The sequence below is a fragment of the Bubalus kerabau genome, chromosome 2, assembly GCF_029407905.1.
Source record: "Bubalus kerabau isolate K-KA32 ecotype Philippines breed swamp buffalo chromosome 2, PCC_UOA_SB_1v2, whole genome shotgun sequence".
In the NCBI taxonomy this organism is placed as follows: domain Eukaryota; kingdom Metazoa; phylum Chordata; class Mammalia; order Artiodactyla; family Bovidae; genus Bubalus; species Bubalus kerabau.
Window position 1 is genome coordinate 28770070 of NC_073625.1, and position 22260 is coordinate 28792329.

The 22260-nt window shown below is 39.9% G+C and overlaps 2 long non-coding RNA genes across 7 annotated transcripts in view; one reads left to right on the plus strand and one right to left on the minus strand.

The window, feature by feature from the left end:
- Positions 1–13012, plus strand: part of LOC129643151 (uncharacterized) — a 129939-nt gene extending 116927 nt beyond the window's left edge. For both annotated transcript variants that reach the window (XR_008710117.1, XR_008710118.1), the window contains exon 5: positions 12846–13012. This is a non-coding gene — a long non-coding RNA (uncharacterized LOC129643151). The remainder of the gene's footprint in view (positions 1–12845) is intronic.
- Positions 1–22260, minus strand: part of LOC129643149 (uncharacterized) — a 132224-nt gene that overhangs the window by 52579 nt on the left and 57385 nt on the right. For all 5 annotated transcript variants that reach the window (XR_008710112.1, XR_008710111.1, XR_008710114.1 and 2 more), the window contains exon 2: positions 19110–19329. This is a non-coding gene — a long non-coding RNA (uncharacterized LOC129643149). The remainder of the gene's footprint in view (positions 1–19109; positions 19330–22260) is intronic.

Sequence of the window (22260 nt, forward strand, 5' to 3'; positions counted from 1 at the left end):
ACTGAAGCAACTGAACACACACACACACTCTACTTTCAAACAGATCCCTGCATCTTTCCAGTCTTAGTCTGGTGATTCTCTATTATCAAGTATCCTATAACAATATTGTGATGCTAATCAGATTAGCATGCTTTAATCACTATATTTCTGTGGCTTATTTTCTACTAATTAGAGCTAGTAAAATGTGCTGTTAATTTAATTAATGAAGGAACTCATCTTTGACAGAGATCATCTTTCTTGCTTCATCCACAATTTAAACAGAGCCTGAAGTCCGTAGGTGATTTAATCAATCACCACTGTAGACAGCAGGAACAATGCTTATCTCTGACCAAGGGCACACCTCCATTTCTTCATCAGCTCGGTTCAGTTCAGTCGCTCAATCATGTCCGACTCTTTGTGACCCCATGAACTGCAGTACGCCAGGACTCCCTGTCCATCACCATCTCCCGGAGCCTACACAAACTCATGTCCATTGAGTCAGTGATGCCATCCAACCATCTCATCCTCTGTCGTCCCCTTCTCCTCCTACCTTCAATCTTTCCCAGATTCAGGGTCTTTTCAAATGAGTCAGCTCTTTGCATCAGGTGGCCGAAGTATTGGAATTTCAGCTCCAAATCAGTCCTTCCAATGAACACCCAGGACTGAGCTCCTTTAGGATGGACTAGTTGGATCTCCTTTCAGTCCAAGGGACTCTCAAGAGTCTTCTCCAACACCACAGTTCAAAAGCATCGATTTTTCAGCACTCAGCTTTCTTTATAGTCCAACTTTCACATCCATACATGACAACTGGAAAAACCATAGCCTTGATTAGATGGACTTTTGTTGGCAAAGTAATGTCTCTGCTTTTGAATATGCTATCTAGGTTGGTCATAACTTTCCTTCCAAGGACTAAGCGTCTTTTCATTTCATGGCTCCAGTCACCATCTGCAGTGATTTTGGAGCCAAAAAAATAAATAAATAAATAAAGTCAGCCACTGTTTGACCATCTATTTGCCATGAAGTGATGGGACCAGATCCCATGAACTTCTTTTTCTGAATGTTGAGCTTTAAGCCAACTTTTTCACTCTCCTCTTTCACTTTCATCAAGAGGCTCTTTAGTTCTTCTTCACTTTCTGCCATAAGGGTGGTGTCATCTGCATATCTGAGGTTATTGATATTTCTCCCAGCAATCTTGATTCCAGCTTGTGCTTCATCCAGCCCAACATTTCTCATGATGTACTCTGCATAGAAGTTAAATAAGCACGGTGACAATATATAGCCTTGATGTACTCCTTTTCCTATTTGGAACCAGTCTGTTGTTAAATGTCCAGTTGTAGCTATTGCTTCCTGACCTGTATACAGGTTTCTCAAGAGGCAGGTCAGGTGGTCTGGTATTCCCATCTCTTAATTTTCCACAGTTTATTGTGATCCATACAAAGGCTTTGGCATAGTCAAGAAAGCAGAAATAGATGTTTTTCTGGAACTCTCTTGCTTTTTCGACGATCCAGTGGATGTTGGCAATTTGATCTCTGGTTCCTCTGCCTTTTCTAAAACCAGCTTGAACATCTGGAAGTTCACAGTTCATGTATTGCTGAAGCCTGGCTTGGAGAATTTTGAGCATTACTTTGCTAGTGAGTGAGATGAGTTCAATTGTGCAGTAGTTTGAGTATTCTTTGGCATTGCCTTTCTTTGGGATTGGAATGAAAACTGACTTTTTCCAGTCCTGTGGCCACTGCTGAGTTTTCCAAATTTGCTGGCATATTGAGTGCAGCACTTCCACAGCATCATCTTTTAGGATTTTAAATAGCTCAACTGGGACTTCATCACCTCCAATAGCTTTTTTCATAAGGCCCACTTGACTTCACATTCCAGGTTGTCTGGCTGTAGGTGAGTGATCACACCTTCGTGATTATCTGGGTCATGAAGATCTTTTTTGTACAGTTCTTCTGTATATTCTTGCCACCTCTTCTTAATATTGTCTGTTTCTGTCAGGTCCATACCATTTCTGTTCTTTATTGAGCCCATCTTTGCATAAAATGTTCCTTTGGTATCTCTAATTTTCTTGAAGAGATATCTAGTCTTTTCCACTCTATTGTTTTCCTCTATTTCTTTGCATTGACCCCTAAGGAAGGCTTTTTTATCTCTCTTGCTATTCTTTGGAACTCTGCATTCAAATGGATATATCTTTCCTTTTCTCCTTTGCTTTTCACTTTTCTTCTTTTCACAGCTGTTTGTAAGACCTCCTCAGACAGCCATTTGCTTTTTTGCATTTCTTTATCTTGGGGATGGTCTTGATCCCTGTCTCCTGTACAATGTCTATAGTTCATCAGGCACTCTATCAGATCTAGTCCCTTAAATCTGTCACTTCCACTATATAATCATAAAGGATTTGATTTAGGTCATACCTGAATGGTCTAATGGTTTTCCCCACTTTCTTCAATTTATGTCTGAATTTGGCAATAAGGAGTTCATGATCTGAGCCACAGTCAGCTCCTGGTCTTGTTTTTGCTGACTGTATAGTGCTTCTCCATCTTTGGCGGCAAAGAATATAATCAATTTGATTTCAGTGTTGGCCATCCGGTGATGTCCATGTGTAGAGTCTTCTCTTGTGTTGTTGGAAGAGGGTGTTTGCTATGACCAGTGCATTTTCTTGGCAAAACTCTGTTAACATTGCACCAAGGCCAAATTTGCCTGTTACTCCAGGTGTTTCTTGACTTCCTACTTTTGCAGTCCAGTCACCTATTATAAAAAGGACATCTTTTTTAGGTGTTAGTTCTAAAAGGTCTTGTGGGTCTTCATAGAACTGTTCAACTTCAGCATCTTCAGTGTTACTGGCCGGGGCGTAGACTTGGATTACCATGATATTGAATGGTTTGCCTTGGAAATGAACAGAGATCATTCTGTCGTTTTTGAGATTGCATCCAAGTACTGCATTTCGGACTCTTCTGTTGACCATGATGGCTACTCCATTTCTTCTAAGGGATTCCTGCCCACAGTAGTAGGTCTAATGGTCATCTGAATTAAATTCACCCATTCCAGTCCATTTTAGTTCGCTGATTCCTAGAATGTCGACATTCACTCTTGCCATCTCCTGTTTGACCACTTCCAATTTGCCTTGATTCATGGACCTAACATTCCAGGTTCCTATGCAATATTGCTCTTTACAGCATTGGACCTTCCTTCCATCAGCAGTACCAGTCACAACTGGGTGTTATTTTTGCTTTGGCCCCATCCCTTCATTCTTTCTGGAGTTATTTCTCCACTGATCTCCAGTAGCATATTGGGCACCTACGGACCTGGGGAGTTCATCTTTCAGTGTCCTATCTTTTTGCCTTTTCATACTGTTCATGGGGTTCTCAAGGCAAGAATACTGAAGTGGTTTGCCATTCCCTTCTCCAGTGGACCACATGTCTTCATAAAGTCCTTTAAATAATGATAGCCATGACCATCAACACTAAGAAACTAGTCTCTAAGCACCTCGAGTGATGTAACCTTATAATAGCTTAAACATTTTGGTCCAATTCCATATTCAAAATCCCAACATAATACACTTAAGTAATCATTTTAATCAACAAACTTGTCAGATAAAAATGAAATCAAGGAGCTGTGTTTGAATTGCCCATGTGAAATTGAAATAATTGGTTAGATTAGCTAAAAAGTCTATCCAACTTCTCATATAAATCCAGCTGTTATCTATATATTCTGAAATAAACACACCTCAGGCTGACCTTAATTTACAAATGGATCAGTTTTGTAAAACAATTTGCTCAATTATTTTTTTCCAATATAAACGCCATTGCTAGTTGGTTTTCATGGTTGGCTCAAAGAGTATACTTCATCCATAACTACTGTTCCTAACATAATAAAACTACTCACTGAAGCCACACAGCTCTACTTGATGGGCTATGTCCAGACTACTCAGTTTCCTTCCTCTCATCTGCTTTCAAACCTCCCCTTTGCTAAAACATTTCAAGTCTTTTCATAAAAGCAGTGTCAGCAGAAATACCAAAGCCAATGGTCGATCCACACAGCATATAAAGAAAAAAACAATACTGAATTAATTTAGACTAATGTGAATTTGGAAATAAAGCTCTGTCTTCCCACCAAAATACTGGTAGCTGCTTGTAATTGTTTCCCAGAAAAGTACAGGTAAATATTGTATGACTTGGTTATTTATGCAAAAGTAGTGGATCCTAATGTCAGGATGTCTATCTTGTTGATGGAGCTGTAAGGTACAACCTTCGAATTTGGGTTTATATGACCACTAGGCCCCCGATACAAAGAGCGGACTCATTGGAAAAAACCCTGATGCTGGGAAAGATTGAAGGCAGGAGAAGGGGACGACAGAGGATGGGATGGTTGGATGGCATCACCCACTCAATGGACATGAATCTGAGCAAACTGCAGGAGGTAGCTAAGGACAGGGGAGCTTGGCGTGCTGCAGTCCATGGGGTCTCAAAGAGTTAGACGTGACTTAGCAGCTGAACAACAATGACCATTTTGCTGTGCCTAGTCACTCAGTCATGTTTGACTCTTTGCGGACCTGTGGACTGTAGCATGCCAGGCTCCTCTGTCCATGGAATTCGCCAGGCAAGAATACTGGAGTAGGTTGCCACATCCTCCTTCAGGGGATCTTCCCAACCCAGGGATCAAATCCAGGTCTCCCACATTGCAGCAGATTCTTTACTGTCAGAGCCACAAGGGAAGCCTCAGCAATGACCACTAGGATCTCTTGACAGAGAAGGCAATGGCAGCCCACTCCAGTACTCTCGCCTAGACAATCCCATGGACAGAGGAGCCTGATAGGCTGCAGTCCATGGAGTTGCGAAGAGTCGGACACGACTGAGCGACTTCACTTTCACTTTTCACTTTCATGCATTGGAGAAGGAAATGGCAACCCACTCCAGTGTTCTTGCCTGGAGAATCCCAGGGATGGGGGAGCCTGGTGGGCTGCCTTCTATGAGGTCACACAGAGTCAGACACAACTGAAGCAACTTAGCAGCAGCAGCAGCAGGATCTCTAGAAACTACATAGCTCTAAAAGTAAATCATATTAAGTTAAGAAAGAATGGAATTGTAAATTCCTAATTGTTCTTATTGAGAAAATATTTTTGTTTCTTTGGGTTTCCTCAAAGCTTTGTGATCTGAAGGAAAATTATAAGGAGTCATTTTATTTTTCTGTATTCTTCTCTAGGATTAGCTACCAGATGATACGTGGGTCTCAATGGATTAGGAATCTGTGTTAGAGTCAGTTCCAATGCCAAAAAATGGTTGCTTTGAAATAACTGGTTTGGCATATTCAGAAACATGCTTCTCTTCACATTCAAAGCATTTATTTCCTCCAGGTTGCTAAAAACTGTGTGGATGGACCCCAGTAATGCCTTCAACTAGTTCCTATATAATCTTCTATTCTCCTTCGGTAGATCCCTCACAGAGGATGCTGGTCTTGGCTTTGTCACTTGCTTAACTAATGAGACATTAGCAAAAGTGATGTGAACAGAGATTTCAGAAGTCTTTCCTCTTGCTGTTGTGGGTACCCTGCTGCCATGGGAACAAGCTCAGTCTAGGCAGAAGTATGATGAGAAACACATGGCCCAGTTACCCACACTGCCCCAGCTGCCACCCAGTTAGCCTCCAGAAGCAGAACAGTCACGGTGACTGGCAGCTGACCACAGACACATGACCGAGACCAGGGGGAAAACTGTTCTGTTAAGCACATCTCAGATTGCTGACTCAAAATTGTAAGCCAAACAAACGGTTGTTTTTTAAGCCACTAGTTTTGAGATGGCTTGTTATGCTGCAAAGACCAATTTACATGAAAGTACTTTTTCATGATTTTTTATAATTCTTTTAGGACTAGAAATGAAACTATTTCCTGTGGTGGAAGGAGTATTACTAAGATAAGATTTGGATCCACTTAGAAAAAAAGAGCAAAGTAGGAGGACTTTATTCAATCTCAAAACTTCCTATAAAGCTACAATAATCAAGGCAGTGTGATTAGCGTAAGGACTGACACATAGATCAATGGAACAGAATAGAAAGTTAAGAAATAAATCCTTATGTTTATGGTCAACTGATTTTTGACAAAGAGCCAAAGAAATTTAAGGGGAAAGGATACTTTTTTTTCAACAAATGGTGCTGAAATTATTGGATAACCATATGTAAAAAAATAGCAATAGTAATCATTATCTTAGCTCTTTACGAGATGCCAACAAAAATCAACTTAAAATGGATCATAGACCTAGATGTAAAAGAAAAATTTTTAAGAATTCTAATTAAAACATGAGAGAAAAGCATATTTGAAATAGGTTAGGCAAAGATTTATTAGCTATGACACTAAAATTATTATATATAAAAGGAAAATTGATGAATTGGACTTCATCAAAATTTCAAAACTTTTGTTTTCTAAATTTTAAAATTAAATACAAGTCACAGATTGACAGAAAATATTGCAAATCATATATCTCAGAAAGGACTTGTTACCCGAATCTATAAAGAGTTTCTGCTGCTGCTGCTGCTAAGTCGCTTCAGTCGTGTCCAACTCTGTGTGACCCCATAGACGGCAGCCCAGCAGGCTCCCCCGTCCCTGGGATTCTCCAGGCAAGAACACTGGAGTGGGTTGCCATTTCCTTCTCCAATGCATGAAAGTGAAAAGTGAAAGTGAAGTCGCTCAGTCATGTTGGACTCTTAGCGACCCCATGGACTGCAGTCTTCCAGGCTCCTCCATCCATGGGATTGTCCAGGTGAGAGTGCTGGAGTGGGGTGCCATTGCCTTCTCCAATAAAGAGCTTCTACAGCTCAATAATAAAAACCTCCAGTTAAAAAATAAGGAAAAGATCTAAATAGACATTTGTCCAAAAAATAAATCTAAATGACCAACAAGCATTTGAAAAGATGCTCAACATCATAAATCACTAGATAAATGCAAATGAAAATCACAGATACCACTTCACACACCCTAGGATGGCCATAATCAAAATTCAGACAATAAAAAGTACTGCTGATGAAAATCTGGATCCCCCTGCCCATTGCTGAAGCAAATGAAAAATAATGCTTCACTTTGGAAAACTATTTTTCTATCTTAAAAAAAGTTAAACCCAAACTTATGACACAAAAATTCCTGTACTGTTTATCCATCTGATGAATATTGGCCATTCGTCCAAATGAAAACTGACATTATACAAAGATTTGTATCTGTAATGCTCACAGCAGCACATTCACAATAGTCCCAAATTGTGAACAATCTGAATGTCTATCAACTGGTAAACTGATTGAAAAAAAAAATGTAGTATACCCATACACTGGAATAGTATTCACCAATAATAATAATTAAAAAACACAAGCTACTGGTAGAACACTACAGGTAAACCTCAAAAATAATATGCAAAGTAGAAGAAGCATTTCAAAAATCGTATTGTATTCTCTTCAGTTCAGTCACTCAGTCGTGTCCGACTCTTTGCGACTCCATGAATCGTAGCACACCAGGCCTCCCTGTCCATCACCAACTCCCAGAGTTCACCCAAACTCATGTCCACCGAGTTGGTGATACCATCCAGCCATCTCATCCTCTGTTGTCCCCTTCTCCTCCTGCCCCCATTCCCTCCCAGCATCAGAGTCTTTTCCAATGAGTCAGCCCTTTGCATGAGGTGGCCAAAGTATTGGAGCTTCAGCTTCAACATCAGTCCTTCCAAAGAAATCCCAGGGCTGATCTCCTTCAGAATGGACTGGTTGGGTCTCCTTGCAGTCCAAGGGACTCTCAAGAGTCTTCTCCAACACCACAGTTCAAAAGCATCGATTCTTCAGTGCTTAGTTTTCTTCACAGTCCAACTCTCACTTCCATACATGATCACTGGAAAAACCATATCCTTGACTAGATGGACCTTTGTTGGCAAAATAATGTCTCTGCTTTTGAATATGCTATCTAGGTTGGTCATAACTTTCCTTCCAAGGAGTAAGCGTCTTTTAATTTCATGACTGCAATCACCATCTGCAGTGATTTTGGAGCCCAAAAAAATAGTCTGACACTGTTTCCACTGTTTCTCCATCTATTTCCCATAAAGTGATGGGATCAGATGCCATGATCTTAGTTATCTTACGATATCTATAAATTTCTTTTTTGTTGTTTTTCAGTCACTCAGTCATGTCTGACTCTTTGCAGCCCCATGGATTGCAGCATGCCAGGCTTTCCTGTCCTTCACCATCTCCCAGAGCTGGCTCAAACTCATGTCCATTGAGTCAGTGATGCCACCCAACCACCTCAACCTCTGCCACCCCTTTCTTCTTTTCCCTTCAATCTTTCCCATCATCAGGATCTTTTTCAGTTAGTCAACTCTTCACATCAGATGGCCAAAGTATTGGAGCTTCATCATCAGTCCTTCCAATGAATATTCAGGGTTGATATCCTTTAGGACTGACTGGTTTGATCTCTTGCAGTCTAAGGGACTCTTCAAGGAATTTCTCTAGCAACACAATTCAAAAGCATCTTTTCTTTTGTACTTAGCCTTCTCTATGATCCAATTCTCACATCCGTACATGACTACTGGAAAAATCATAGCTTTGACTGTACGGACCGATACCACCCACAAAGTGATGACTCTGTGTTTTAATACAGCCTAGGATGTCACAGCCTTTCTTCCAACGAGCAAGTGTCTTTTTAATTTTCAGCAGTGATTTTGGAGCCCAAGAAAATTAAATCTGTCACTGTTTCCACTTTTTCCCCTTCTATTTGCCATGAAGTGAGGGGACAAGATGCCAGGATCTTAGTTTTTTTAATGCTGAGTTTTAAGCCAGCTTTTTCACTCTCCTCTTTCACCCTTATCAAGAGGAAAAGTGAGGTTACTGAAGAAAGCAAAAGGGAAATCAAAGAATTTCTAGAAACAAATGACAATGAAAACACAATTCAAAACCTATGGGATGCAGCAAAAGCAGTTCTAAGGGGGAAGTTTATAGCAATACAATCCTACCTCAAGAAACAAGAAAAACATCAAATAGACAAGCTAACTTTACTCCTAAAACAACTAGATAAAGAAGAACAAACAAACAAAAAAACCCAAAATTAGTAGAAGGGAAGAAATCATAAAGATCTGAGCAGAAATAAATGAAAAAGAAATGAAAGAAACAATAGCAAAGATTAATAAAACTAAAAGCTGGTTCTTTGAGAATATAAACAGAATTGACAAACCTTTAGCCAGACTCATCAAGAAAAAAAGAGAGAGAATACTCAAATTAATAAAATAAGAAATGAAAAAGGAGAGGTTACAACAGAAAATGCACAAATACAAAGGATTATGAGACTATTATGAACAACTCTATGGCAATAAAATAGATAACCTGGAAGGAATGGACAGATTCTTAGAAAAGTTCAATCTTCCAAGACTGAAACAGGAATAGAAATTATAAACAATCCAATCACAAGCACTGAAATTGAGGCTGTAATCAAAAAAAAAACAAAAGCCCAGGACCAGATGGCTTCACAAGAGAATTTTATCAAACATTAGAGAAGAGCTAATGCCTGTCCTTCTAAAACTCTTTCAAAAAATTGCAGAGGAAGGAATACTTCCAAACTCTTTCTATGAGGCCACCATCACCCTGATATCAAAACCAGATAAAGACAACACAAAAAAAAAACTACAGGCCAATATCACCAATGAACAGAGATGCAAAAATCCTCAACAAAATTTTAGCAAACAGAATTCAACAACACATCAAAATGTTCATACACCATGATCAAGTTGGGTTTATTCCAGGGATGCAAGGATTCTTCAATATATGCAAATCAATCAATGTGATACACCATATTAACAAATTGAAAGATAAAAACCACATGATCATCTCAATAGATGCAGAAAAAGCCTTTGACAAAACTCAGCACTCAATTATGATTAAAACTCTTCAAAAAATGGGTATAGAAGGAACCTACCTCAACATAGTAAAGGCCATATATGATAAGCCTATGGCAAACATTATTCTCAATGGTGAAAATCTTAAAGCATTCCCCCTAAGATCAAGAACAAGACAAAGGTGTCCACTTTCACCACTATCAATATAGTTCTGGAAGTCCTAGCTACAGCAATCAGAAGAGAAAAAGAAATAAAAGGAATCCAGATTGGAAAAGAAGAAGTAAAACTCTCACTGTTTGCAGATGACATGATACCATACATAGAAAACCTTAAAGATAGTATCATAAAATTACTAGAGCTAATCAGTGGATTTAGAAAAGTTGCAGGATACAAAATGAATACACAGAAATCACTTGCATTTCTATATACCAACAATGAAAAATCAGAAAGAGAAATGAATCAGCTTCACCATTGCAACAGAAAGAATTAAATATCTAGGAATAAACTTACCTAAGGAGACAAAAGAACTGTACACAGAAAATTTTAAGACACTAATGAAAGAAATCAAAGACAACATAAACAGATAGAGAGATATTCCCCGTTCCTGAGTAGGAAAAATCAATATTGTGAAAATGACTATATTACCAAACACAATCTACAGATTCAATGTGATCCCTATCAAATTGCCAATGACATTTTTCACAGAACTAGAACGAAAATTTTCACAATTCATATGGAAACACAAAAGACCCCGAATAGCCAAAGCAGTCTTGAGAAAGAAGAATGGAGCTGGAGGAATCAATCTTCCTGACTTCAGATTATACTACAAAGCTACTATCATTGAAACAGTACAGTACTGGCACAAAAACAGAAATATAGACCAATGGGACAAGATACAAAGCCCAGAAATAAACCCATGCACCTATGGGTACTTGATTTTTGACAAAGGAGGCAAGAATATACAATGGGGCAAGGACAGCCTCTTCAATAAATGGTGCTGGGAAAACTGGACAGCCACATGTAAACAAATGAAATTAGAACACTTCCTAACACCACACACAAAGATAAACTCAAAATGGATTAAAGGCCTCCATATAAGACCAGAAACCATAAAACTCTTAAAGGAAATCACCACACACAAAGATAAACTCAAAATGGATTAAAGGCCTCCATATAAGACCAGAAACCATAAAACTCTTAAAGGAAATCATAGGCAGAACACTCGATGACATAAATCAAAGCAAGATTCTCTATGACCCACCTCCTAGAGTAACGGAAATAAAAATGAAAGTAAACAAGTGGGACCTGATTAAACTTAAAAGCTTTTGCCAGCAAAGGATACTATAAGCAAGGTGAAAAGACAACCCTCAGAATGGGAGAAAATAATAGCAAATGAAACAACTGACAAAGGATTAATTTCCAAAATATATAAGCAGCTCATACAACTCAATACCAGAAAAACAAACAACCAAATACCAGAAAAACTCAACTCAATACCAGAAAAACAAACAAAAAGTGGGGCAAAGACCTAAGACATTTCTCCAAAGAAGACATACAGATGGCTAACAAACACAAGAAAAGATGCTCAACATCGCTTATTACTAGAGAAATGCAAATCAAAACTACAATGAGATATCACTTCACATCAGTCAGAATCAGTTCAGTCGCTCAGTTGTGTCTGACTCTTTGCGACCCCATGGACTGCAACATGCCAGGCCTCCCGGTCAGAATGGCCATCATCAAAAAGTCTACAAACAATAAATGCTGGGAGAAAAGGGAATGCTGCTGCACTGTTGGTGGGAATACAAATTGATACAGCCGCTATGGAAGACGGTATGGAGATTCCTTAAAAAACTAGGAATAAAACCACCACATGACCCAGCAATCCCACTCCTAGGCATATACCTTGAAAAAACCAAAATTGAAAAAGACACATGTATCCCATTGTTCACTGAAGCACTATTTACAGTAACTAGAATATGGAAGCAACCTAGATATTCATCAACAGATGAATGGATAAAGAAGTTGTGGTGCATATACACAATGGAATATTACTCAGCCATAAAAAGGAACACATTTGAGTAAGTTCTAATGAGGTGGATGAACGTAGAACCTATTATACAGAGTGAAGTCAGTCAGAAAGAGAAAGACAAATATCTTATTCTAATGCATATATACGGAATCTAGAAAAATGGTACTGAAGAATTTATTTACAGGGCAGCAGTGGAGAAAAAGACACAGAGAACAGACTTATGGATATGGAGAGAGGGGAGGAGAGGGTGAGATGCATGGAGAGAGTAACATGGAAACTTACTTTACCATATATAAAATAGATAGCCAACGGGAATTTGCTGCATGGCTCAGGAAACTCAAACAGCGGCTCTGTATCAACCTAGAGGGATGGGGTGGGAAGGGAGAAGGGAGGAGGTTCAAAAGGGAGGGGATATATGTATACATATGGCTGATTCATGTTGAGGTTTGACAGAAAACAACAAAATTTTGTAAAGCAATTATCCTTCAATAAAAAATAAGTTTAAAAAAAAGAGGGAAAGTGAATCTATGAGGCAGAAAGTAATCAGTGCTTGCCTTGGGCTAGAGGTGGGAGATAAGATTGACAGCAAATGGGCACAGGGAACTTACTGGAGTGATGGAAACATTTTTAAACTGGGATGTAGTGATAATTACACTGTTCTATAAATCCACTAAAAAAAAAAAATCAATTTGCACGCATGCCTGCATTTTCACATAATGTAACTAATACCTTAAAAAAGCTTGGCTGTTAAAAAAAACAGACTAACTTTGGACTTCCTCTTGAAAGAGAGGAAAAAAGGGAACTGGTAAATATGAGAATAAATGTGATTTGGAATTTGCCCGTAGACAAAATATAGTTTTTAAAAATTGACCAACTGTCATCTTCTGTGTATGCGTGTGTATGTGAGTTAATGATCAACATACTGAAATGATAATATTATTCTTTTCTTTTGGAGTTATGCTAAAGTGAAAAAATTCATAGCATAATCATTCCCAGCAGGGGAGATTGGACAGCAGGGAACTTGTGGCTGCCCGCAACGTGTCTAGGAGGCCAGCAGGAGGACAGATGATGTAAGCATAACAGGTTGTAACCGTATCTGTGAAATCGCTTTCTCTGGCCCTCACCCAGTACCCACCCTGTCAGCGCCCATCAGCACACCTGAGCACGGTCAGGCCCCTCTGTCTGTCCAGACACCCAGCGTCAGATTCAAGTGAGGAACATGAAGGTGGTCTTGATGGAGCATATGGTTCCATTTTGCTGATTTGGTCCAATTGTTTGAAAACACATTGTCATAAGTAGCATGCTATTTATCATATTTCACTATCTTTCAGGAGAGGTTTGAAGAGGAAAAAAAAAATCATACTTTTCCCTGATGTAATATTACTTTCCCAAATTTGAGAAATAAGCTGTTTCATTACTTTACAATGGAAAAGAAGATTGCACCCCATTTTTGTTTTACAGCATTTATAAGCACATGTGTTGTTGTGATAAATTAAACCTGGCAAGGATTAAGGGAAAATTCTCCACCTAAGTGATCATGCAGCTCCAGGCAACATCCATAGGTCAGCTCAACTATCCCGCTGCCAAAGACACACTGTGCTTAAAAAAACCACACCCAGACAAATGAAAGTTTATTCTATTTTTAAAGATTTCCTGGGGAGAGGATCATAGGAATTTTTGCCCCTTAAGGCATTTAGTCTGTCTGAGAAATTCATTTTACGTAGGAACATGACAGAAACAAAAAGAATATGATTGTCTGGCTGCAAAATGCAAGGACCTTTATTATTATCATCATCATTCTGAAATACAGAGGACAAAGTGGAAGATAAAATTCATGCACTATGTCTGCTGTTCTTCTGATTAATGAAACAGACCCTTCTATTTTGTTAAGGTTAAGTAAGCGAGCCGAGCCAAGCAGCTTAGTTTTGCATTTTAATTTTGGGGACTCTCGACAATAATAAGGCTGCTGAACATAAGAACGTAAGCCAAGAAATGTTTTCTCTAGATTTCTACTATGTTTTTCCCCAGCTATTATACTGAAGAAATTGTGGTTTAGCTAGTAAGAGATAGGTTCATAAATTTAAAGTATTTATGGGTCATTCTCAATTATTATTCTGAGATATCGAACATCCTCCAGCATAAATGGAAAAGTCAGCTCACAAGTGGTTTAAAATGAGAAAAAGTGAATAACCAAAAAGTCATTTGAATATATACAAAATACAAATAAGCTTCTGGGCACATTTTAATTTAAAAGAAATCAATGTTTTGCTAAAATAATTTTCATTGCCTGTTGTCATTATGAGCTTCATTCTTTTCCTAATTAAGGGTGATCATTTGCTCAAATTGTCCTCCTCTCGGTGGGTAATGGGTAAAAACTGACCTTGTGAAAAGAACTCACTTCCAAAAAAAAAGGAATCTGTCTCTACATTTCAGTTCGTGCTTAAAAAAGACAACCAACCAAATGGGGGAAGGGCAGAGGGGTGGTGTGGAGGTTGAACCAGCTTGCTAAACGCCCAGGGCACCAGAGAAAAAGCTTACTCTGTGCATACCTAATGGAAGGGCAAGAGCAGAGAACCAGCCAGGATACAGCCTGTCTGAATGAAGACCTAGGCTGCTGCCCAGCTCTGCCCAGCTCTACCCAGCTCTGGGTCACGGGCACCTGCAGGAGCCAGACCTGCAGGAGTTCCTGCTTCGCTCTCTTCATCACCACTCCCTCACTTACTTTCCCTCACCTCCGCCTGCCCATTATACATCAGAGTATGAAAACTCCAAAGTCGAGTGCTGTCTAGGGTAAATATTTAACCCTTATCTCACTCATATTTGCCATCACACTCAAAAGCTATTCCCATACATATTAATCATTTTACTTCCTGGTAAGTCATGTATATGGTGTTTTTAAGAGGAGGAGGAGTATGCTGGGAATGGCAGACATCAGTGGGTCTGTGGAGCTAAGCTGGTTGGCAAGGGCCTGCCCAGAGCTTTGAGACGAAGCCGATGGCTTCTGCCTTGTAACACTTAAATCAGGAAGAAACCCAGATGAACCCACCTCTAAGAGGGAATGAGGAAACCAGAGGATGGGGTCCTGACAGGAAAAGGTGGCCCCAGTGAGGAGGCAGTGACCACACCACTTACTGCCCAAGAGCGAAGAGAGAGCAGGTGCCCTCTGCTGGCTTGGAATGCCAGGGGCTGAGGATCTGCCCAGGACTGGGTGGAGGTTCGCATGAAATGAGAAGCATGTGCCATCGAGGATCTGGGTGCTCATATGCCCTTTCAGTTCAGTTCAGTGGCTCAGTAATGTCCGACTCTTTGTGACCCCATGGACTACAGCACACCAGGCCTCTCTGTCCATCACCAACTCCCGGAGCTTGCTCAGACTCATGCCCATGGAGTCGGTGATACCATCCAACCATATGCCCTCTGCGTGGCACAAAAACTATGTACTCAGGCCAGTCTAAAGATGCCACACAGGAAATTTTAGAGTTCTAAACCACTGTGGGTATAAACTTGCTTGGAAACCTTTGATTGCCTTAGAAGTAGCACAACATTCAAAGCTGAGGAAAGCCTGAGATAAACATTAGTTTTCATGGGTTTCATGATAAGGCTCCCCCCACCACCCCCCTGCCCACTACTTTACAGAGAACCTATTGAACAGAGATGAAAATATTCTCTTTGAAGTTTGGTTAACTCACTGAGGATCTGAATAAATTTTCATAACTTTAGGTTAAGGAAAATATGCAACAAGCTAGAACATTGATATAAAACATGGATAGCCATAAGCAGAAGGGGAGAGAAACTGCTGCAGAAGATTCTGGGTCTGTTGTAAAGAAGAGGTTTCTACAACAAAAGTTGCGAAACTTTATCTTAAGATGATGACTATTAAGCCCATCCTACAAAGTCCTTTTAAAAATATTTAGTTAATTAATTAATTTGGCTGTGTCAGTTCTTAGTTGTGGCACACAGGATCTCAGGTGAAGCATGTTGGATCTAGTTCCCTGACCAGGGATCGAACCAGGCTCCCTGCGTTGGGAGCACAGAGTCTCAGCCATTGGACCACCAGGGAAGTCCTCCCACAAAGTCTTTACACAGAGAATAAATAGTACATTCAGGCAGAGAATAAACAGTACAGTCAACATGACTGAGCGACTGAACTGACTGAAATGGTACATTCAAGCCTAGAATTAGAAAATCTTAATTAAAAATCCCATGTGCCTTCAATATGTCAGGAACTGTATACTTTGCATGAGCTTCCTGTTTTAAACATCACAAGAATTATTTCAAATGGTCTTTAGTAGTAGTAGTAGTATGCTCAGCCATGTCCAACTCTTTGCCACCCCATGGACTGTAACCTGCCAGACTTCTCTGTCCATGGGATTCTTCAGGCAAGCATACTGGAGTGGAGTGCTATTTCCTCCTCCAGGGAATCTTCCTGAACCAGGGATCAAACCTACATTTCTTAACATCTGCATTCGCAGGCAGATTCTTTACCATTAGTACCACCTGGGAAGCCCATTATTATTATGATCATCAGCACCACCATCTAACAAATACCCTGAAACTTAGAATGGTGAAATAAATAACCTAGAATTATTGACCTCAGGATTACAAGAGTAAAGATTTGAGCTCAAGTTTACTTGATGTTAAAAATTTTGCTTTTTTATTTCCCTATTGTGATTTCCAAAGATGGATTTTTATGAATGCCTGAAGACTCTCAGCTCAGGACATTCCCTGTAGTAATGATTACAGTCTCTCAGCCCGTGAAAGGCTGGGACTTGGATCATAGCTGATGTCAGAGCTTTCCCACTGGAGCCTGGGAGAATTCAAGGACCCAGATGAACATGAGCCTACAGAACTAATTGTCATGTGTCTATAAGGTACTGACTTCATTCCCTTTCTCCCACGTTTATTCCCTACATCCACCGTGAAGTCTCAATAGGTATGTAGGTTTGAGTTTCTACCTGTCTTAGGTGAGGTTCTCTGGGAAACCTATCTGAGATGGAGATTTGCACTCAGAGAGTTTATGGGACCAATACCCCAGGGAGAATTGAAGGAAGTAGGATTGAGTGGGTGAAAGAGTTCAACTGTGATGCAGTTCTAACAACTGCTTGCAAACCCTTCAGTTGCCAACACTCCCAGAAGTTGGTAGAATAAATGCTTCTGTTCGTGGGTAGTGTAGTGAAGTGAAGTCACTCAGTTGCGTCCGACTCTTTGCGACCCCATGGACTGTAGCCCACCAGACTCCTTGGTCCATGGAATTTTCCAAGCATGAATACTGGAGTGGGTTGCCATTTCCTTCTCCAGGGGATCTTCCCAACCCAGGGATCGAACCCAGGTCTCCCACGTTGTAGGCAGATGCTTTACCATCTGAGCCACCAGGGAAGCCCAAGAAAGTGAAAGTCGCTCAGTCATGTCTAACTCTTTGCCACCCCATGAACTAGACAGCCCGTGGAGTTCTCCAGACCAGAATATTGGAGTGGATAGCCTTTCCCTTCTCCAGCAGATCTTCCCAACCCAGGAATTGAATTGGGGTCTCCTGCATTGCAGGCAGATTCTTTACCAACTGAGATATCAGGGAAGTCTCGTGGGTACGCAGCACTCAACTGCCACATACGCAGGCCTTCAGTGCATCGGCTGACACCAGCTTGACTCAGCAGACATGGCTAATCCAGCAAGTAGTAGACTCCCTCTGGGAGGTCAGCCTACTGGCAGTGGCAGGAGCAATCCTAACTCACCTGGACTCACTAGCTCCAAGAAGCAGAGCTGCACATGAAGTGCTGTATTTATTAAAGAGCCAGACATGCAAACAGAGAAAATCACCAGCAAGGATTTAATGGTATAGGTTGGTGGACCTGATGAAGGTTATGGTCTCTGCTCAAAATATAGATTCTCTGTGGAAGTGGAACACTGTGCCCAGCCCTCCTTTTGGCCCTGAACATCTGAGAAGGGGAGAAATGGAGGGAAATGGTTTGATATCACACCCAGAGTGAGCCAATACAGCACATCCAGACACAACCTGCTGGGATAGCTCATCATGGATTAGGAAGCTAATTTCGGGGTTAAATACATTCTTACATGTCACGCTAAATTTATTCTATTAAAGAGTGTTGCTGGAACACTTTCACTAAGTGTTTTCCAAAGATCAAATGTTAAATCCAATTACACCCTAAGGTTCTCTGTCTACAAGTGAAGAGCATGGCCTAGAGAGCTTTCATTCAATCAATAAAAAATTTAATACACACCTACTATGTACCAAGTTGGGTTTCCCAGGTGGCGCTAAAGGTAAAGAACTCATCTACCAAAGCAGGAGATGTAAGGGTTCCATCCCTTGGTCAGGAAGATCCTAGAGGGCATGGCAACCCACTCCAGCATTCTTGCCTGGAGAATCCCATGGACAGAGGAGCCTGGTGGGCTTCAGTCCATAGAGTCACAAACAGTCAGACATGACTGATGTGACTTAGTATACATGCATGTACCAAGCATTAGTCCAGTCCCTGGAAACAAAAAATTTTGCTGAAATAGTGCTGTCTGATAAAAAAAAAAAAAAAAATCATGTGTACAGAAGACACATAGCTGTCTGATAAAAAAAAATCATGTGTACGGAAGACACATAAACAGCTAAATAGTGATTTGATAGTGTTACATACAGTAGTGTTACGCACAAATTGCTATGAGAGTCCAAAGGAAGAAGTAATCAGAGAGACATGACAATAACACCCTTGGAAATAATGGCAGGTGTTGAACTGAATGTCGGAAGCATAGTTTGCACTCCCAGGACCCCGTAGTCTAGCAGCCCTTAAGCTAACACCATTGCTGTTTTTAATGTCATCCTTGCAGGGGTGGCAGGAGTAACAGTAACAGAAAAAACAGAGGGAGAGAAATACTTCAAGTAAGCTAGGTTTTCTGAAAGTTTTCTCTACAAAATCTAAACAGAACTTGACATTTGCCTTCAAAGAATGCAGTTATAGAAAAGAACGTAAGCACAATTAAACCACTCAATCCTCTACACATTTTTTTTTCTTTTGTAGTAATCTCAGCCTTTCTGGTTTACACATACTTTATCATCAAAGAAAACTGACCTTGGTTTCAAAACCACAATTAAATGACTCACTCAGACGTACCCCCACTCCACTCCCCCCACCCCAAAAAATGGCTTCCTTTAAAAAAAAAAACTATTTCTTGCTTTAAGGTTTCATGCATGTATCAACAGCTTAATTTCTGTTTCGAGTTTTCTAGATGGCAGTTAGGAAGCAGGAAAGGACTCACCTCTCTGAAAAGCAACGTAACGTCTGGCTAGGTGTTCATTCCTCTGCCTGCTAAAATGATTTCAGATGGTTTGTCATGGATCGCCCAGACTTCCTCAGCTCCCTCCCGCTCTGGTGAAAATTCCTTTCCTGGGGTGGTAAGTTGAGAGGAGAGCTGTGTAACTTTAGACGACAAGCACCTGTCCTCCAGAGCTTCCAGTGGATTCTTCATCACGAGCAGCCTAGAAGCGAGAGTTTAGAGTCACATTTTCTTTCCATGCAGGATGTGGTAAAATTTGGAAATTTTTAAATGAAAAAAAAAAAGGTATGTAAATATTTTAATCTCAGATAAAACTTGACAGGGAGGGGAAAGGAATCAGGAGAGACAGAGAAACATTTCTCCTAGTTCAGGACTTTGTGTGAGGCTTGGAGAGTCATGCACTCTAAATAGCTGGGGACAACCTTCCGATAGAGTTCTAAATGCACTGTTAATGTTGGAAAGAATTAAATAAGTAATATTTTTATAAGAAAACCTTTTTTGCATTCTATGCTCTTCTATTATTTGATTCTTATGAGACAAACTTTTCAAAAGAATGAGCATTTGCCAAAAGAATGATAAATAGAAATACATGAAAATGTTCTCACAGAGAACACCCACTCTGTAAAGTCTCATCTAGCTGGGGGGGTGCATCCCTCCCATGATACTTATGCCCTGTGTTTCCAGCAAGCACCGGTCTCCTTTTGGCCTACTGAGATTAGGATGACCTTGGCTACAGGGCAAAGGCAGAAAAGAGATCAAGGCATGCACAGAAACGATAATCGGGGGAGACAAACTTGAATTCCACAGCAGTTTGGCAGGGACAGCAGGATGGCTCGGTGCACTGTCTGCCTCGGCACGCACTTCAACTGTCTGCTCTGATAGAAGCCTCCCCACAGCAGCCTCTGAACTACAGACACACGCTGCTGTTGCTCAGCCACACCCCAGAGCAAACACTCTTCCATGTGAGCTGATAAACCTATGAGAAAATTACTGTTGGCAAATGAGTTTATTAGAGTCCTTTGAGAATCATAATCATGCTAATATGAATACTTCCATTTGCTGGGATTCTAGGACATGTCAAGCATTGGAATGGGCACTTGAAAAACATTACCTCTAATTACAATTCTGTAAAATAAGTTACCCATTCCTTTGAAAATTAAATGCCTCAAGGTTAAATGACTAAACTGCGTTCATGTAATTACCAAGTTGCAGAGGTTACATCCGCACCTAATATTTCTGATTCCCTTAGGTTTTCACATCATCGCTGTGGACTCCGTAAATAATAATGGTGTCAGGTGTCATTTATTGAGCACCTATTGTGTACCTGGTGTTCCACAATGAACTGTATGTATTTCATTGTATTTAATCCCCAACATAATCTTTGATATCAAGGAATGTTATTTCCATTTATAAAAATCTCTTATCAAGGTAAAATGTTTGTCTAAGTAAGGTTTGGGGATAGTTATTATCGGTATTACTGCAGGCATAATGGATCTTTGTTTCCTACTTTTGTTCAGGAAATAGATTGAATGTCATGTTGTCTACATGTAGATAATTCTATAAGGCTCTCTCAAAATATCAGCTAACATGGTGCTGCATGTACATCTTTTAGTCACAGAGAAGAATGGCTGCATGAATCTAATGACAATGATTGAGAGAACAAGCTTTGGAATCATTCCAAACTGGTTTAGAATCCAGGCTGGGTCATTTCTGAGCTCCATGATGATCATGTAGCTACTATTTAATCTTTTGAAGTTTCCATTTTCTTAGTTGTAAATTATAGATAATAATACCCAACTCATAAGTATTTGTATTGGACAAATAAATCAGGCAATGTCCATAAAACCTTTAGCACAATGTTTGCCATCTACTAAGTGCAAAATAATTGCTAGCTGTAGCCATTTTAAATCAACAATAATCACATTTTATTGACTGCATCAGTTAGAATTTGATATAGCTGCTTTAAGAGGGAAACAATTAGCAGTGCCTAACAAAGATAGATAAAACTTCTGTCGCATGTAAAAAAGCACAGAACAGAGACCAGGACATGTATGGTGACTCCATGGTGTCATTAAGGAGACCCAGGATGTGATCTTTGTTCCATTAGCTAGACAACTGCTTCCATTCTCAAGATTACCTAGTGGTCTAAGATGATTTCTGAAGTTTAAGCCAGCTCATCTGAGTCTTGTGTCTAAAGGAAAAGACCAAAAAAAAAAAAGAGACCCCTTGAAGCCAGGTTAACTCCCTTAAATCTACCTTCCCATGGTCTCATGCAACTCATCTGATTCTACTGCACTTACTATTATAGTCCTTAGTTGCATAGCCACATGGCACCACCGGGAAACGCAGACATATAGCTTTTTATTCTAGGAAAAATTATGCCAGCTAAATGATTAGGATTTGTTTCTGAGGTGGAAGAGGAAGACAGATGGTGGGAAAGGTAACGGATGGTCTCTGCCACACTGGACAAGAATGATATTACCCTGATTGGAGCAGGTCAGGGCTGATGGAATATTATCAATATCTTAGATCCATCTTTTTACTTAAAAGATGGTAAATGCTTATCCAGGGAGATAATAGGATGTATGAAGGATTGCCTGATGAATCAGAGGCAGCCCCCAGACAGAACTCATATCTCCTCACTGCTGGTCCAATACACTGTCCATCAACTTTGCTATCTTTCTAATAAATGACATTTTTGTTCTTAAAAAAAAATCTTCTAGAGGGATATGACTTAGACCTTTAAGGCTTCTAGTTCTTGTTTCATCCTTCACATTGGTGAACAGTGGTCAATATTCAATTTGCCATTGTAAACTCTGTTTATAATCACAAACAGCCATTTTACCAAGGCAATAAATGCAATTCTGTTATTTGCTCTACAGATATTATTGTCTAAGCCTTTAATTATTCTGTTATTCTCCTCTGAACTCATTTTATTATTCTTACAGTCTAACATTTATCCTATGAAGATGCATTTTGCCCTTCCTGAGGTTATAGCAAGGGAAATATTATAGAGTCTGTAATTTTCAAGCTTGTGTTTTTATTAAAGGAAATTTGGTTTGCAAGTTTCTATCTCATTTAAACTAAAATGTGAAATACTAATGTGCTGTTTGATATCTATGCAATCCTGAGG